Source organism: Chiloscyllium plagiosum, chromosome 1, assembly GCF_004010195.1.
Source record: "Chiloscyllium plagiosum isolate BGI_BamShark_2017 chromosome 1, ASM401019v2, whole genome shotgun sequence".
Lineage (NCBI taxonomy): Eukaryota > Metazoa > Chordata > Chondrichthyes > Orectolobiformes > Hemiscylliidae > Chiloscyllium > Chiloscyllium plagiosum.
Window position 1 is genome coordinate 42,292,299 of NC_057710.1, and position 9,921 is coordinate 42,302,219.

A 9,921-nucleotide genomic window follows, 5' to 3' on the forward strand; every position below is an offset into this window, starting at 1 on the left:
TAGTTAAAACAGTTGTGAAAATAGACATGAAGTGAACAATTTTCATCCTGCATTTAAGGGATGCCTAGTGCTACTATTGCTACACTATTAAGCTAGAGATGCAGGTCATGTCCTGGGGACCCAGGTTTAAATCCACAGTGCAATTGTGGAAGTTGAATTCAATAAAAATATGGAATTAAGAATCCAATTAAGACAATGAAACCATTTTCAATTATCAAAAAAAAATTTATTTGGTTCACTAATGCCCTTTAAAGAAGGAAACTGCCTTCTCTACCTGTCTAGCCTACTTGCGATTCCAGACCCACGTTCCAGCAATGTGGTTGACTCTTAACTGATCTCTGCACAATTCGGAATGGTGGCTTTGCGAGTGACAACCGGATTCCGTGAATGAATAAATAATAACTTGTACAAGAAAACCAACTTTACAAAGGGAACAACAACTTATACAGCATGAGAAGAGGTGGATTCTTGGTTGAACAAAGAATAAAGAACAAAGAAAATTTACAGCCCAGGAACAGGCCCTTCAGCCTGAACTGATCCAAACCCACTGTCTATACCTATCGCCCAATTCCTAAGCATCTGTATCTCTCTGCTCCCCACCTACTCATCCATCTGTCCAGACGCACATTAAATGAATCTACCGTGCCTGCCTCTACTACCTCTGCTGGGAATGCATTCCAGGCAACTACCACTCTTTGTGTAAAGTACTTGCCATGTATATCTCCCTTTAACTTTTCACCTCTCACCTTGAATGCGTGGCCTCTCGGTATTGAGTCCCTCACCCTGGGCAAAAAGCTTATCTCTATTTACCCCATCTATACCCTTCATGATTTTGTAGGCCTCAATCAGGTACCCCCTCAATGTCCTTTTTTCTAATTAAAACAATCCTAACCTACTCAATCTCTCTTCATAACTTAGCATCTTCCATACCAGGCAACATCCTCATAAAACGTCTCTGCACTATTCCCAAAGCATCCACATTGTTTTGGTAAGGTGGCGACCAGAACTGTACACAGTATTCTGAATGTGGCTGAACCAATGTCTTGTACAAGTGGTTGGACTATGGTTAGCATGAAGATGCAAGAAGAAATGTTAATTATGTAAATTTCTTAAATTAAAATGAAATTTGATTCAAAGGATTAAAGGCAGTGTATATACCAAACAAAGAAAACGCTGGAGAGACTCATCAGTTTTGGTAGCATCTGTGGAGAGGAAAACAGAGTGAATGTTTTGAATCTGGCATGGCCACTTTTGGAATATTGCATGCAATTCTGGTCTCCTTCCTATTAGAAGGATGCTGTGAAACTTGAAAAGGTTCAGAAAAGATTTATAAGGATATTGCCAGGGTTGGAGGATTTGAGCTGTAGGGAGAGGCTGAATAAGCTGGGGTGGTTTTCCCTGGAGCATCAGAGGCTGAGGGGTGACATTATAGAGGCTTATAAAATCATGAGGAGCATGGATAGGGTAAGTAGCTAAAGTCTTTCCCTAGGGTGGGGGAGTCCAGTACTAAAGGGCATAGGTTTAAGGCGAGAGGGGAAAAATTTAGAAGGGACCTAAGGGGCAATGTTTTCACGCAGAGGGTGGTGCATCTATGGAATAAGCTATCAGAGGAAGTAGTGGAGGCTGGTACAATTACAACATTTAAAAGATATCTGGATGGGAATATGAATAGGAAGGTTTAGAGGGATATGGGCCTAGTCCTGGCAAATGGGACTAGATTAATTTGGATATCTGATTGGTATGGACGAGTTGGACCGAAGGGTCTGTTTCCATGCTGTACATCTCTATGACTCTTTCTCAGGAGTTCTGTAGGTGAGTCATATTGATCTCAAAATGTTCACTCCCTTTCACTTTCCACTGCTAGACCTGCAGAGTTTCTCCAGCATTTTCTGTGTTTCTTTCAGATTTCTAGCACCTGCAGTATGTTAAAGACTCTTTTGTTAAATACTGTTTGTGTCGTGCATGTTGGTGCATATGTCTGTTTTAGTGAATATTTATTTTTGTGTATTGGTGTATGCGTTGGTGTGACTGCTGTGTATGTTCCAGTGGGTGTTTATTGGTCTGTGAATATTTGTATAGATTTTAGTATGTGCTCTTTCTGTTGGTGTGCAGATATTTTGTCTGTGTGCGTGTTTTGCTGTTAAATGTTGTGGTATTTGTATGTTGATTTGCATGTGTATATTGGTATATATGTGCATACATGGTTTGTATGTAAGTTGTGTACATTGTCTGTGTTGGTGCATATGTGTGTTTTGGTGCCAAATAAAATATCAGAAACACAAAATGTTTCTTGGTTAATGCCATTATTACTCTATTTAAATAAACATTCAAATTGATGTGATAACAACCAATTACTCACTGATTTCCTGATCCTATATAATATTCTGAAAGAATAATAGAAGTTATACCAAGGAGACCGTAATTGTTACAATGTGCTTGCTTCCTAGGGCACCATCTAGTGTTTATTTAATTATATGCAAGTGCCATTATCTCATGTAAACATTGGAGACTTACAAGGCAGGGAGGGAGAATTTTCATGTGAACATACAAGAGATTTCTGAATGGCATGCGAGTTCATTTTATTGAGTTTATCCATGAAAAAATATTGCATTAATGTAACATGGAAAGTCACATGGAAGCACAAAAGCAGGAAATGGTGAGGGTGGGGGTGAGTGGTTGGTGAAGTTAACAGGGAATATCTATTGTTATTACACAGAGAGTGATAGGTGCTTGGAACACACTGCCAGTAGAAGTAGATACAATAGTAACATTTAGACAGACATATGAACAGTCAGGGAAGAGAGAGATATGGACCACGTGCAGGCAAGTAGGATTATTTAGAAAGGCTAGGAGAAAGTGAGGGCTGCAGATGTTGGAGACCAGAGTTGAAAATGTGGTGCTGGAAAATCACAGCAGGCCAGGCAGCATCCAAGGAGCAGGAGAATCGACGTTTCGGGCATAAGCCCTTCTTCAGGAATGTTTAGAAAGTTTAGAAAGGCATCAAGGTTGGCACAGATGTGGTCAGCTTATTAAGGGCCTGTTGCTGTGCTGTACTGGTCTATGTTCTGTGTTTTCTTTTTATTGTATGTAAGGTGAATGGCAAGAGATATTAATTGACTGAAGAGATGTTGGTGCAAGGATGTGGAGATGGAACAAATCAGAAACAAAAGCTGGATCTTGAGTAGCCTTAACTCGGAGCAGCAGAATTATCACTAACCGCTACTGTCCAAAAACAATTAAACACAAGAAAAAGGGGGTCAAAAGTTATGATTTGACAACTCTCACTGACCACTCTGCCCTAAATCTCTTAAACCGTTTCAACAAAATTCAATTTAAGTCTGAGGAACAGCATAAAATCTTTTGATGAGGCACTTCTCAGCCTTTCAGACGCAACATTGTGTTCCACAACTTTAGATCTAGTATAACAGTCTGAGTTGTAGAATGTAGATTCATGAGATAAGTGCCCAGGTACTTAGCTGTACTAAGCATATGCCAACAAAGGTAAAAATCACAAAACACCAGGTAATAGTCCAGCAGGTTTATTTGGAAGCACTAGCTTTCGGAGCACTGCTCCTTCATCAGGTGGTTCATAGACAACCACCTGCTGAAGGAGCAGCGCTCCTAAAGCTAGTGCTTCCAAATAAACTTGTTGAACTATAACCTGGTGTTGTGTGATTTTTTAACTTTGTCCACTCCAGTCCAACACTGGCACCTCCAAGTTATGCCAACAAAGTGTGTCTGTGCACAGCCATATTGAGATGGAAAACTGCTGCTAGTGGATTGGTTGGGTAGACAGACGAGAAATATAAAGACCTGAGGCAAGATAGACTACCAGTGGTCAGCAATAGGATTAGGGTTAATCCCAAACCCAAGCAGCAGTGTGAGGATTGTATGTCATGTGTGCTGTACACATTTGCACATGACAACCTGTCAGGAACATGTGTGATATTTGACTCTGGTATTCTGGCAAATTGATGAATGAATTTTGGACAGGGCTAATGATATAGAAAGTAATTGCTGATTTAAAACAAAAAGGACTAGGTGTCTTCCTACTAGGATTGAAGTCAGAAGGTACACAACACCGGTTATAGTCCAACAGGTTTATTTGAAATCACAAGCCTTTGAAGCGCTGCTGCTTCATCAGGTGAAGTGGAGGGAAGTGCACAGGCACAGAATTTGTAGGCAAAGAGATAATAGAAAGATCATTCCAGGTAATTAAGAGTGTCAACAGATAAGTACAAGCAGTGTGAGTGGTGTATCGACAGGCTGAATAACAAGTTTTTGCAGGTGATTAAAAGTGTCAAATGGTATGAGTAAAGTGTCAACAGCTGAATATCAAGTGAAGGGATAGCCTATGATCCAATTAATTAAGGCAAGTCCTTTTGTGTTTCTGATTTCCAAGTCTTTCCCTGTTTAGAAAATCATCTATGCTTCTATTCACCCAAAAGGTCCATAGCCTCACTTTCCGATGTTATGTTCCATCTGCCACTTCTTTGCCCACTCTCCTAGTTGTCCAAATCCTTCTGTAGCATCCTCGCTTCCTCAACATACCTGTCCCTCCACCTATCTTTGTGTCATCTGCAAACTTAGCAACAATGTCCTCTATCCTTCATCTAGATCATTAATGTATAATGTGAATAGTTGTGGTCTCAATACTGACCACTGCAGAACTTTGTTAGGGAGAAGAAAGTTGAGAGGTGACTTAATTGAGACATATAAGATAATCAGAGGGTTAGATCAAGTAGACAGAGAGAGCCTTTTTCCTCAGATGGTGATGGCTAGCATGAGGGGGCATAGCTTTAAATTTAAGGGTGATAGATATAGGGCAGATGTCAGAGGTAGTTTCTTCACTTAGAGAGTAGTAGGGTTTGCAATGCCCTGGCTGCAACAGTGGTAGACTCACCAACTTTAAGAGCATTTAAATGGTCATTGGATGGACACATGGATGAAAATGGAATAGTGAAGGTTAGATGGGGTTCAGAGTGGTTTCACAGGTCGGTGAAACAACGAGAGTCGAAGGGCCTGTACTGCGCTGTAATGTTCTATGTTCTGTGTTCTATGTAACTTTATTAGTCACTGGTTGCCATCCTGAAAAAGACCCCTTTACCCTCACTCTCCACCATCTGCCAGTCAGCCAATCCTCTATCAATGCCCCTAACACCATCGGCTTTTAACTTATTTAGCAGCCTCCTTTGCCAGTATCTTGTCAAAGGACTTCTAGAAATCCAAATAGACCACATCTGCTGGCTCTCCTTTGTCTAACTTGCTCTTCACCCCCTCAATGAGTTCTATCAGATTTGTTAGGCATGTCCTCCTCTAGATGAAGTCATTTTGACTGTGCCCTATTTTACCATGCACTTCCAAGTACTCCACAATCTCAACCCTAATAACGACTCTAACATCTTACTAGAGACTGAGGGGTCAGGCTAACTGGCCTTAGTTTCCTGTCTTCTGCCGTCCTCTCTTCTTAAACAGGGGTGTTAAGCTAGCCATTTTCTGCAGTAATTTGCTTTTATATAATGAGGCATGATATTTCATGCACAAAGACATGCTGTGAGGTGCTGCATTTTGGGAAAGCAAATCTTAGCAGGTCGTATACACTTAATGGTAAGATCCTAGGGAGTGTTGCTGAACAAAGAGACCTTGGAGTGCAGGTTCATAGCTCCTTGAAAGTGAAGTTGCAGGTAGATAGGATAGTGAAGAAGGCTTTGGTATGCTTTCCTTCATTGGTCAGAGTATTGAGTACAGGAGTTGGGAGGTCATGTTGCAGCTGTACAGGACACTGGTTAGACCAGTGTTGGAATATTGCATGCAATTCTGGTCTCCTTCCTGTCGGAAAGATGTTGTGAAACTTGAAAAGGTTCAGAAAAGATTTGCAAGGATGTTGCCAGGGTTGGTGGATCTGAGCTACAGGGAAAGGCTGAACAGGCTGGGGCTGTTTTCCCTGGAGCATCAGGGGCTGAGGGGTGACCTTATAGAGGTTTATAAAATCATGAGGGGCATAGATAGGATAAATAGACAAAGTCTATATGGGCCAGGTGCTAGCAGGTGGGACTAGATTGGGTTGGGATATCTGGTTGGCATGGACGGGTTGGACCAAAGGGTCTGTTTCCATGCTGTACATCTCTATGACTCAATGACTATCTCGAATCAATCGTCACCTTTCCAAATACACGTACATCCTGCCCCTCAGAATCCTATTCAACCACCACTTGCAAAAGGCTCACCGGTCTATAGTTCTCTGTCCTTTCCTTACAGTTTTCTTAAATAAACATTAGCCAACCTCCAGTCCTCTGGCACCTCGTCTGTGGCTATTGATGAGACAAATGTCACAGCAAGGTGCCCAGCAATCTTTTCCCTTACTTTCCACAAAGTTCTGGGAAACATCTGATCAAGTCAAGGGGATGAATTCAACTTTATATGTTTTAAGACCTCCTCTTCAGTAAGATGAACACTTTTCAAGAAAATACTATTTATTTTTTCAAGTTTATTATCATACATGTCCTTCTTCACAGTAAATACTGATGAAAAATATTTGTTTAGTATCTCACTTATCTCCTGTGGTTTCACATATAGACAGCCACATTAGTCATTAAGGGGACCTATTCTCTCTCTAGTTACACATTTGCCCTTACTGTATTTATAGAATCTCTTTGGATTTTCCTTAACTCTATTTGCCAAAGCTCTCTCATGTCCCCTTTTTGCCCTTCAGATTTCCCTCTTAAGTATACTCCTACTGCCCTTACAATCTTTTAGGAATTCACTTGATTCCAACTGTCTATATCTTATATATGCCTCCTTTTTCTTGATCAGAGTCTCAATTTCTCTAGTTATCCAGCATTTGCTACACCTACCAGCCTTGCCCTTCACACTAACAGGAATATATTGTCTCTGGACTCTTGTTATCTCATTCTTAATTCCACCTCCCAACCAACTCTTTGCCTGGGAATAACCTCTCATAATCAACTATTCTAATTTTCTGTCTAATATTATCAAAATTTCTTTTCTATTCAGGAGGTTATGAATTATGGCAGCATTGTCTCAAATTTGCTTCATGGTCAGAAGGCAATCTGTGGATGGAATTGAATAAGGGAATGGTGGTTGAAAGTAAATATAAAAATCAGGTAGCGCATTCATGTACTTCCTGTAGCCCCACAGATCAAGGAAGATGAATACAAATGAACCTTATTCTTAGCCTGTTGATGGCAATGGCCTGTACTGCACCTATTGGCATCTAAACAGCACATCAGGAACCATGTATATCATAGAACCAGGAAGGTATTGAGGATTAGTGAGAATGGAGCAGTAATGAGCATGATCAGAGAGTTCATGCTACCTCACTGTACCTGCTTCCATCCAGCAGAACTCAATGATTCTTTACAAAGTAAAATATTGCTATCAAATTGCTGCTGATACCCTTACCAGAACAATACTTGGTTGGTAACCTCAGGAATATTTGCCACAGATTTTCATAAATTTCGTAAAATACATTTTGTAGAAAGTGGGAGAAATGGGCAGTGGGGATGGTGTATGGGTTGCGGTTACACTACATCAGCTTGGAAAAGGCTTAATGAACCAATTGGTTTTGTTCTTTTGCACTTATTTTTTATGCTTGATTTTAAAATGGTGAAGATTAACTCTTGTTTCTCATTTCTCTTAAATAATAACAAAATTATTAAGCTTGTTGTATAAGGGGTCTGTGCACACATAGTTCGCCTTCAGCATTACACTTCTGAGGCATGCAGTGTGAAGGGTTCCCTTTGGATGATGCTGAACTTCTTTTTCCACTTTCTGAGATCTGAATGTATTCAGCAGAGTTCAGCCAATTCTGCTCCACTATGGGGTTTGACCTTTTTGGACTGCTTGGATCAGTTCCATTCAGTTAATGAAATTGTCAACTGAGACATCACAATATGGCCATTCTATCCAAACATACAGTTTTCCAAGTACATCATCAGCAATTTCTGACTACCAGTTCAGAAATTCCTGTCAGCAAAACAACAAGTTGGCAGCAGGCATAAAAATCTATTTCCATTCTCACTTTCTCTCATTTCATGCTGCTCAGTTTCTTATTTTGCTCTATATATTTTGCAATAATTTTTCATGATCACTCCTTCAATTAAGGAAATACATAGTCAAATTTGAGGAAATCAGTCTTTGCATTTTGTTGCAATAGCAAATATAGTCTATCTCCAATGCAATTACATTTTTTGAGTGTCATCGTTCAGTGAATAAAACATGCTCCTTTAAAGAAAAGGTTTGAATACATTGTGCAAGCTTTTTGTACACTGTCAACCCTCTACCATGCACTTCATGTTCACACTCACTCTGGTTAGCTTTCATCTACCACAAAACCTGAAATGCATCTACAGTGAAAAAGGTGGAACTTGCTTTATTACTGAGAGTGACAAGCAAGTTGTAAAAACTGAAAAAACTTCTGAAGAAGGGTCACCAGACCCAAAAGGTTAACTCTGCTTTCTCTGCACAGATGCTGCCAGACCTGCTGAGCTTTTCCAGCTACGTATGTTTTATTGTATTTTATTGTATTTGTTATTGCCCCAACTATGGTAAATAGTTGAACAATGCAATGTTTGCAATAAAAACACATTATTCCACAATTTTAAAACCTATAATGGTAATGGAAACATCTTTCTGGCTAATAACAAGACACTTGTAATTTTGAATAAAGCATTAATAATATCTTTAACGGCAGGAGATAAGTCAACTTGTCCAGCATGTTTGTGTAAGGAATAAGTAATATATCCATTAAACATGTTTAGCTCTGGCAAAGAGTGCTGAAAATGTCACTACTAACATTGATGTATCACTTCAGTAGACAACAGAATAATCAACATCATACAAACTGCGCTGATGGTTCTCTTCTGTTTCAGAAAGAATGAACATCAAAAAAGTGAATACCTCTTCCACAATTATCAGAAATGCTTCTGTATATGCAAAAAATATAGAATTCATGATTTGACTACGATAACTGCTTTGAGAGGAATGCAAAATGGGAAGGACTGGGCTTATGATCTTCCAATGCAGCAATGATAAGGTCCCATTTAGCAAAATCTACCCTCAAGGGTAGCTACAGATTTCTATTCAGCAGAATACTGGCTAAGTTTCTTCAAATTTTACCAAGTGAATGGCTATGGTCAGTTTTTTTGGAAACTAACATTAAAAACTAAAAGATGGTGCAATATGGGCATAATTATATCTAGGTTTTAATTTAAGCAAAGTTTATTTCATACGAGGCAGAGTAATCCTTTATTACTTCTGATATTTTGTTCAAGTTCTCATTCTTATTTTGAAAGTGATGAGATCGGAAACAGCAATTGTGAAGAACACCCAGAAGATTGGAAAGGTTAAGAATAATATAAAGTAAACCGGCAAAAATCAATGTAATTGTATTGACTGTAAGTAATTGAATCACTTTCATCGTCAATTCAGAGGAAGATTGGTGAATAGTTGATATCTCTTCATACTTCTGTTGGCAGTGGTATTCCTTCACATTAAAAATTATTATTAAACATATCCACATTGTTGTAAATAGAGGACTGAATTTGACCAAACATTCAGTCAAGTGATAATTTCAGGGAATTCCTGGGAGTTTATCCTCTATGAGCCCTAGTAAGCTCAGTCAATTTTGCACTGATTATTTTATGCTGTATGCACCACATCAGTATGGCACTTAGGTCATGCTATTGTGCACTCACCAGTGGCAGATATATTTGTCAGTGCTGGGATCTTTTAGGATTTCTGCCACTGACATTATATTTAATGCCCAGCTATGCATCATACCAATTGCTGCCAGCGACGAATATCTCTGCATGATGAGATAATGTGAGTGAAATTAAAAAGAACTGCTTCTGAGGACAAATTGATGTTATAGAACTCATTTCATGGAAATAGAGGCTCACA